We start from the raw sequence: 9,906 nt of genomic DNA on the forward strand, positions 1-9,906 counted from the left end.
GGACTTTATGCTGGGGATGTATGATACAAATTGTAGCATTTCACTTGTAAGAAAACATTAATCTAACAACCTCAATGGTGGAGGGAGACAGCGGGGTCGGGGTGGGGGGGGGGGAAGAGCGTATTTTTCTGAACAGATAAATATGCATTCCAAAGTTCATGTACCAAAGACCAAACTTCAGGCTGTAATGGCTATTTACAAGAGTCAGTTAACCTTCTGTCCCAGTGGGCTAGGACCTGTGTGATAAGATCTGAAACAGCATGGAACTACTGCTTTAGTTTCTTCTCTCCACTTTTGTCACCTCCCTGAGATGCCCTCCATTAGAAACTCACAGAGACACTAGTAACCCTTTCAATAAAATTCCTCTACTTTTAGGAAGGCTAGGTGTAGTTTGGGAGTAGAAATACTGTTAAGGAAATTGAGAGTATGGTTTTGAGGTAGGGAGAGGCAGTCGGGTTTTGTGAAGTTTGTTTAACAAATTTTTGATGTTAATCACCTGTTTGATTTTGCCCACAAGTTAAGAAATGGGAATTTCTGGTATGAGATATGCATTAGAGAAAAGGCACATGGGAATGACAGACTGGGTAGAAGTGGAGGACTTGGTGCCTCTAAGAGATATGTCCTAGGAAGGAGTCCTAGGAAGGCATTTGAGATTAGAGTTAGGATTATAGATTTTTTTTTTTTTTTTTAACTTTTCAACATAGCCCAAGACAATAAATCTCTCTACTCAGGACTCTCATTCACTATGACTACCTCAAGCTTCTCCATTTTCCTCTGGTATTCAACTCCAAGCTTTTCATTCTTAGGTACCTCTACTTTAAAGACAAAATATTAGGAGTTTTAAATGGATTTTGATTCTAAATGAACAAATCTAAATATATCTACATCTATCCAATCCTCCTTCCCTTCAGTTTTGCTAGGTAAGCTGCTCCCCTGCTTATCTTCACCTTACTTGTGAGCTTATCCTTTCAAGAGTTCATCCACTATCTCTTCTATTTTGTATGTTTAATACCTGCCTCTCAGTGGAATGCTTCTTTTTGACTTCTGTATGCTCTCAAGCAAAACTTTTCATTTGCCCTCAACCCTCTTCAGCTACTCCCTTCACATTCAAATTTCTTGGGAGAGTTATCTATGCCAGTTTCTTATTTTTTTTTTCCCCCATTTTCAGTCCTTTCTGTATCCACTCCAGTCTGGGTTTTGGTCTCATCACTCTACCTAAGTAGCTGTATTAGGGATCGCAGTCACCTTCATGAAACAGATGGTTTTAAAATTCTCATCTATAATTCTAACTGGTAATATTTGTAATTCTTGAACTACTTTTTCTCAAACATTCTTTTCTCTGTGCTCCTTAGTATAACACTACCTTGACCTACCGCCCCTTACCACTTCTATAGGCTGTCTATTCTTGACTCTTTGCTCAGTAATCCATCATGGGGCTCTTCTTGTTTCACTTTCCTTTCTCCCTGGGATATCTCAATCTTGCCCTTCTTGAAGGTTCACAAAGAATGTTCCAAAGTTAGGCTCATCTCTAGATCCTTATATCTATAATACCTACTTGACATCTCTTCTTTTTTAATTTTTTTATGTATTTATTTTTTAGTTGTAATTGGATACAATATCTTTATTTATTTATTTTATGTGGTGCTGAGGATGGAACCCAGGGCCTCACACATGCTAGGCGAGTACTGTACCACTGAGCCACAATCCCAGCCCCGACATCTCTTCTTAAATGACTCAAAAATGCCCAAAACTCAACATATCCAAATCCTACCAATGGTTTTTCTATAGGAAGATTAACGCTTCCTAGACCATTGAATCATACAAAAATTATCGCATTATACAGGCAAAAAATAGTCTAAACCATCATACTTGGAGTTTTATGATGGGGAGAATTCAGGCCCCAACCCTGGCCCACATCTCTGCTCTGCCCATCCTTGGTTCCTTCATGCATTATATAGAAATCTCACTTCTCATTATCCAGCTCCACCCTTGCTCCCATGAATAGCTGCCTCCTGGCCACTCCTCAGGCCTGATTCTAAATACATCAGTGACATTGTTTACCCATGGTGGGATTTATGCAGGCCGGAAGTCCTCTCAGGCTCTAGAAGAGACTCAAGGCTATTTGGTTAGGGAATTCTAGAGTCATGGTGTCAAATCATGGTCTAAAAGAGAAGGAAGGCAGACTTCTGTGGTCACATATGCTTGGTTTTATAAACTCTTTGCTCCATGGGGCAGAATATAGCTGGAGAAGGCCACAGGAGGTCTTCTAAGCATTAACTTTTAGAAAAGGGACTCTCTTCTTAGGTGAAAATCCAGTACTACTCTTAAATCTCTCTAATATTTTTACTTCTCTCTATTCCTCCACCATTGATGAAATTCAGGATCTCATCCTGTGTCTAGGATTGTTGCATTAATTGCCTGACTAGTCTTATATATACTCCTGCCCTTTTCAATCTCTTTCTCACAAGGCAACCAAAATAACCTTTCTGAAGCATAAATCAGATTCTATCATTGAGCTATTAAATCTATTCAACATCTTATCATTGCTTTTGAATAAAAACCAAAATACTTACTGTAGCTAAGATGACATACAAAGCCATCTTCTACTCTTCTTCCCCTTCTGACACTATACTTCCCTCCAACTCGGTGGTTAGACTTTTTTAGTTTCTTTCATGCTGGTTTTTTTTGTTTTTTTTTTTTTTGCCTCAGACGTTTGCACATGCTATTTCTTCTGCCTAGGCGGCTATTTTTTTTTCTCATTATGCATGTGCATTTAAAATATTCTCAGCTCAAAATCACATCTCCATGAAGGCCCTTTCAAATTCTCAGGTGCATGCTATTGGTAAAAAAGTACTGATTGAATTAGGAACACTGTTTCTTCCTTAAATATTCAAGTGATCTATAGACTTTGTCTGTCAACTTAGATCTATAATACTCCATGGAAGTTCTGTGGTTTTCTACAAGGATATTATCTTGTAGTTGTGGTGGGGCTTATAATATTAAAATGACCATATCTTCATACTTAGCTTTGCCTGGAAAACCAAATAATTGCAAATTATATCTTTTTTTTTTTTTTTTTTTGCCAGACTGCTTTTCTTTCTTTCTTCATATTTCTGCAGGAAATTTCATCACCCTCTAAATTGGAGTCTGTTTGCTTTAATCTTTCATAAATCATATAGAAATTGCCCATCTTTGATTCTCCTTACCTCCCTCAGTACTCTGCCAACTTATTCCATTTCTGCAGGCGAAGTTCTTTCACAAGTTAAAATAAACTCAGTGACAAATTTGAAATTCAGCAGTCTGTTTAATTGCATAGGTAGCTAAAAGGGTTAGAGCCCACAAATCTCATTTATGCACAAGATTGCCTTTCTCCAAGTCCTAACTTGTATTCTACATGCATAGTAACTTATAATGTTGCACTCTAATTATCTTCCAATGTTTGTTGAACTGTGGGTTCCTTGAATTCAGGGACTGTGCTTCATTAATCTTTTGTATCCTCAGAGTTTAGTAAATGCTTGCTTGGCATATAGGGGACATTCAATAAATTTTGAGCCTGAATAAGAATAAGAGACACAACTGAAAGTTTGAGACATTATTTAGTGCCTTGTGCCCTGTCAACAAGAACATTGTTGTATTTAAATAAATAGTTACCTAAAAGTTTACTTCACATTTCTCAATTATTTATTCTGTAGTTGAATTCAGTTCTGTCAGTTTCTAGCTGCAGACTTGAATATGCAGATCTGTATATATCTTCATGCTGCATGAGTCAAGTTGTGTTAAATTATCTTTAATGCAATAATCCAAACAAAGTATTTGCTGTGATGCCAGAGCATTGTTTGCTTTTAGATATCATCGTTCCTGATTTTTTTTCTCTCCAGTATTCTGAATAGCTGCAAAAAGAAGTTTGGACCAATCAATCCAATCATTTGCTTACTTAAGCCACTAAATGCAGAAAGGCTAATTTATATAATTTTTTTGCATAAATAAATAGTGTAAATAAAAAATTAAAATTGCATTGAAATAGTCATTATATGTATTTAAACTACTTATTTAAGTTATTAATGCTAAATATACTTGCCATATTACAAATATAAATCAGAAGCATTTTGAAAGGACAGCACCATTATGAACATCCTATGTTACTGAAATTAGTTCTTTATTATCTTATATTATTGCTAAGTGAACTAGTTTTGCAAAAAACCTTCTAACTCACATATATTATTCTAATAAGAGAATTACTTCCTGTTCAATGTCTATATAATTAAAAACTAATTTGAATAATTTAACCCATATATATCCTATAATATATTTAAAATCACTTTAAAACATTTAATTTTAGTAGTTTTACTATAATTAAGGTAGCGATGAATTTTTCTCCTTATTAAAAAAAGAGCACATAGGCCAATTATTTATTTGATTTATTTTTTAAATGTTTCAAGTTTTTTTTTTTTTTAGTACATTCCCAGGTTGAGAATGTTTTAACTAAAGACTAGCACTAGAAGATCACAAAACACCTAACAAATTTTAAAACTTTAGAAGATACTGAGGAGAAAATTTTTTTACCCTTTAATTAAAATATTCTGAATCTGATTCACTGAAACTTAAGGAAAGGAATATTATAGCTATACAACCTTTGTACAAGTTATGAAAATTTAGTTTTGTAACTTTAAACTTCTTTTAGTTAGTAAGTATCTTGGGTTGCATTTGGAAAAAACATGAAATGTGAATATACTCTTAGTATTGCATTCATTTCTGCTTTATTTACATCTTAGCTATCATTATGAGTGGAGTCACTAATATTATGTGACTAATATTATGGAGTCACTAATATTATGTTTCTATGTTTATATATTCTATTTGTTGCTAATTTTTGAAAAATGGATAAGCATAGATTATAGGCATTATTTTATTTTACCTTATTTTTTATTGATTTTTTTAAAAAATGACAGCGGAATGCATTACAATTCTTATTACACATATACAGCACAGTTTTTTCATCTCTCTGGTTGTATATAAAATATATTGACACCAATTCATTTCTTCATATATGTACTTTGGATAATGATGTCTATCACATTCCACCATCCTTGCTAAATCCCTGCCCCTTTCCTTTCCCTCCCACCCCTCTGCCCTAACTAGAATTTATCTATTCCTCTCATGCTCCCCCTCCCTACCTCACTATGAGTCAGCCTCCTTAAATCAGAGAAAACATTTGACATTTGTTATTTTGGGATTCACTAACTTCACTTAGCATTATCTTTTCCAATGCCATCCATTTACCTGCAAATGCTATGATTTTGTTCTCTTTTATTACTGAGTAAAATTCCATTGTGTATATATGCCGCATTTTTTTATTCATTCATCCACTGAAGGGCCTCTAGGTTGGAAAAAAACATTGATCAAAGTATGGGAAAGTCTCAATTTATTACTATAGCTTAGAAAGTTTGCATTTTTCATTTCTTAATGTTAAGCTGAGCTGTATAGAAAGTAATGCCCGCAAAGCAACTGTTTAACTTAGGAATGAATAAGCTCTCCAACTTGAATTCCAATGCTCTAACTTGTTATATACTTTCTTACCAGTTAGGGATTTTTCTCATTTGATAAGATCATCACATGGGAAGCATGGAATCATGAAAAATTCAAGGTAGAAGGATCCTTAAGGATAATTTGATCCTACTTGATTCATGTGGCACAGAGATATACATAGATCTACTTGTCCAAGCCTGAAGCTAGAAATTATACTGAACTAAATGAAACTATAGAGTAAATAATCAAAAACATTGAAGTAAATGGTTAGGAAATCTGAGTGAAAATAGACAAAAATTACAGAGACTCAGTCTAAAATGAGAACAGGGAAGATAAAGGGACCCTTTCACCAAGGGAGTTTTGGGGGAAAAGAACTTAAGAGAAGGGACAAGCCAAAGACAAAGATTGTGTATGTGTGTGTATGTCTTTGTGTAAATACCTAGGCAATAATGCTTTATTGAAAAGATTAGTTTAAATTAATATAAAATTGTTGTGTAAAATAAGTGTTTTCAAAATACAATTGTATAGGTACAAATTGTCTTTCAGCAAATGAGCAACCATAAGCAAAAGTATGTATGTATGTATTTATTTATTTATTTTTTAAAATTTTTATTGTTGGTTGTTCAAAACATTACATAGTTCTTGACATATCATATTTCACACTTTGATTCAAGTGGGTTATGAACTCCCATTTTTATCCTGTATACAGATTGCAGAAATCACATCGGTTACACATCCACTGCTTTACATATTGCCATACTAGTGTCTGTTGTATTCTGCTGCCTTTCCTATCCTCTACTATCCCCCCTCCCCTGCCCTCCCCTCCCATCTTCTCTCTCTACCCCATCTACTGTAATTCATTTCTCCCCCTTGTTTTTTTTTCCCTTTCCCCTCACTTCCTCTTGTATGTAATTTTGTATAACCACGAGGGTCTCCTTCCATTTCCATGCAATTTCCCTTCTCTCTCCCTTTCCCTCCCACCTCTCATCCCTGTTTAATGTTAATCTTCTTCTCATGCTCTTCCTCCCTACTCTGTTCTTAGTTGCTCTCCTTATATCAAAGAAGACATTTGGCATTTGTTTTTTAGGGATTGGCTAGCTTCACTTAGCATAATCTGCTCTAATGCCATCCATTTCCCTGCAAATTCCATGATTTTGTCATTTTTTAATGTAGAGTAATACTCCATTGTGTATAAATGCCACATTTTTTTTATCCATTCATCTATTGAAGGGCATCTAGGTTGGTTCCACAGTCTAGCTATTGTGAATTGTGCTGCTATGAACATTGATGTAGCAGTGTCCCTGTAGTATGCTCTTTTTAGGTCTTTAGGGAATAGACCGAGAAGGGGAATAGCTGGGTCAAATGGTGGTTCCATTCCCAGCTTTCCAAGAAATCTCCATACTGCTTTCCAAATTGGCCGCACCAGTTTGCAGACCCACCAGCAATGTACAAGTGTACCCTTTTCCCCACATCCTCGCCAGCACTTGTTGTTGTTTGACTTCATAATGGCTGCCAATCTTACTGGAGTGAGATGGTATCTTAGGGTGGTTTTGATTTGCATTTCTCTGACTGCTAGAGATGGTGAGCATTTTTTCATGTACTTGTTGATTGATTGTATGTCCTCCTCTGAGAAGTGTCTGTTCAGGTCCTTGGCCCATTTGTTGATTGGGTTATTTGTTTTCTTATTGTTTAATTTTTTGAGTTCTTTGTATATTCTGGATATTAGGGCTCTATCTGAAGTGTGAGGAGTAAAGATTTGTTCCCAGGATGAAGGCTCCCTATTTACATCTCTTATTGTTTCTCTTGCTGAGAAAAAACTTTTTAGTTTGAGTAATACCCATTTGTTGATTCTAGTTATAAACTCTTGTGCTATGGGTGTCCTATTGAGCAATTTGGAGCCCGACCCCACAGTATGTAGATCGTAGCCAACTTTTTCTTCTATCAGATGCCATGTCTCTGATTTGATATCAAGCTCCTTGATCCATTTTGAGTTAACTTTTGTGCATGGTGAGAGAAAGGGATTCAGTTTCATTTTGTTGCATATGGATTTCCAGTTTTCCCAGCATCATTTGTCGAAGATGCTATCCTTCCTCCATTGCATGCTTTTAGCCCCTTTATCAAATATAAGATAGTTGTAATTTTGTGGATTGGTCTCTGTGTCCTCTATTCTGTACCATTGGTCCACCTGCCTGTTTTGGTACCAGTACCATGCTGTTTTTGTTACTATTGCTCTGTAGTATAGTTTGAAGTCTGGTATCGCTATACCGCCTGATTCACACTTCCTGCTTAGCATTGTTTTTGCTATTCTGGGTCTTTTATTTTTCCATATGAATTTCATGATTGCTTTATCTATTTCTACAAGAAATGCCGTTGGGATTTTGATTGGCATTGCATTAAACCTATAGAGAACTTTTGGTAATATCACCATTTTGATGATGTTAGTTCTGCCTATCCATGAACAGGGTATATTTTTCCATCTTCTAAGATCATCTTCTATTTCTCTCTTTAGGGTTCTGTAGTTTTCATTGTATAAGTCTTTCACCTCTTTTGTTAGGTTGATTCCCAAGTATTTTATTTTTAAAAGTATGTATTTAGATTTGGGTAGCAAACAACAGGGGATTAAGAAGTACAGTGTAAGCTCTCTCACCCATCACAATTATTATTAGGTGGCAGTTCTTTCAACCAGCAGTTTAACTCAAATATACATAGAGTTTCATTGATCACTTGAATATTTATTTTTCTTTTTTACAGTTTTATTTTCCTAGCAAAGTTAATAAATGTCAAAATAACTCAAATAATTGACTCTGTATGGATGTACTCTACCATGCAGGAACATTGTAAATCTGAATGTTCTAGATATAAATCATGAATGACTGTCAATGTAATTATTAGTTAGGCCAGCTAAATCAAAGAAATTCAAAATGTACTATACGTTCTCAATGATTCTTAGAAATCAGTTTTAACATTGGTGATTAGTTAAGGAAAAAGAAAATGAAAATGAAGAAAATATAAATTGTAACAGTGGTGAAACACAAATGTTCAAAGTATATATAGCAGGAAAAAATGAAACAAGCAAAACAAAACAAAAACAAAAAACCAACCCACCATATCTAATGCTAAAATGGAAAAAATAAATAAATTTCAGACAGAGGAAAATGTGGATGGGCACCTGTCCAACAATCTCATGAAAACTCAGAGCTCTAGCACTCATTTAGGATGTTTTCTTCTTCCTTAATGTGTTGTATCCCAGGTCCTCACCTGGCCATCCTTGCCCTGCATCTAGAGTGCCTGTATCCTTGCAATCACCTTTTTGTGGTAGCAGAGCTTCCTTTCCAGCAATATGTGGTTTTTATTCAGGCTGTAGTTCTCCACTTTGCTGTCTCCTTTTTTGAGCCTTACAGAATGGAGGTTTTGTGGTGAAGGCCCTGGCTCACTCACTGGAGATCCAGGATGTGGGTGATGCAAATTGTTCTCAGCTCCAGAAAGATGTGTTCTGAATTCTCCACCTCCACAGTACCCATGGGTGGAGGTGGCCTCTGATTTTCTTGCCCTTGGTTTCTATCAACTGATTGGATCCAACCACAGAGGATGGGAAACCGACTTTAAGTCTAGTCTTCTCCTTAAAATCTTTATGTTCATTGGATTCTACATCAGGTGAGTGATGGATCTTGGTGCTATGTTCTTCAGTTCATCCAGCAACCTGTTGTTTTTTCAACTGCTCCAGTTCCTTTAGAGTGAGAGTGGGGGCTGTTGCAATGACCGGCACTCCTTATTGTGCACTGTCTTCATAAATGTCACTTCTAAGGGCTTAACTTTCCAAATGGTGAAATAAGACAAAAGCCTCAATAAGATATCTAGGTTATGAATGATGTGCTGTTGATTCAAGCCCCTCTTGTCATGCAGGTACCCTTTACACTCTCATCAATGTAGGATATAGACTTCTTAAAATAATTTCTGCTGTTGATGGCATCACCATAGCTGAGTGTGTTCACCAGTGTAAGGCAAATCTTGAGTCCCACCTGACAACCTTTCAATCTCAACAGTTGAAACTGCAATTTGGATATTTCTTTCAACTTTCTATGCAGTCCTAGGTATGATTTTTTTCTGGGCAGAGATCAATAAGAAATAGGTTGTAGATGAGAATTAATTTCCTAGACTTGAACACCATTATTGTGAACACTTTTTTTTCCCCACTCATTTTCCATGAACTTGATTTGGACTATTGAAGTCTAACACAGTCATTTCTGGATATATAAGTTGAGCTAATTACTACTTAGACATCTTTCATGTAGAGAATCAGATGTGACTGTGTTACTATTACTGTCCTTGATGGAGTCTGTCTGCAAACGGGATATTCTGTCAAGGTATAGATAGGTAACA

The 9,906-nt window shown here is 35.7% G+C and overlaps 1 pseudogene; it reads right to left on the reverse strand.

Moving 5' to 3' along the window:
- Positions 1–8,805: 8,805 nt before the first annotated feature.
- LOC143405671 (septin-2 pseudogene) lies at positions 8,806–9,315 on the reverse strand (annotated as a pseudogene).
- Positions 9,316–9,906: the final 591 nt, after the last annotated feature.

This window comes from Callospermophilus lateralis, chromosome 8 (genome assembly GCF_048772815.1).
Source record: "Callospermophilus lateralis isolate mCalLat2 chromosome 8, mCalLat2.hap1, whole genome shotgun sequence".
Lineage (NCBI taxonomy): Eukaryota > Metazoa > Chordata > Mammalia > Rodentia > Sciuridae > Callospermophilus > Callospermophilus lateralis.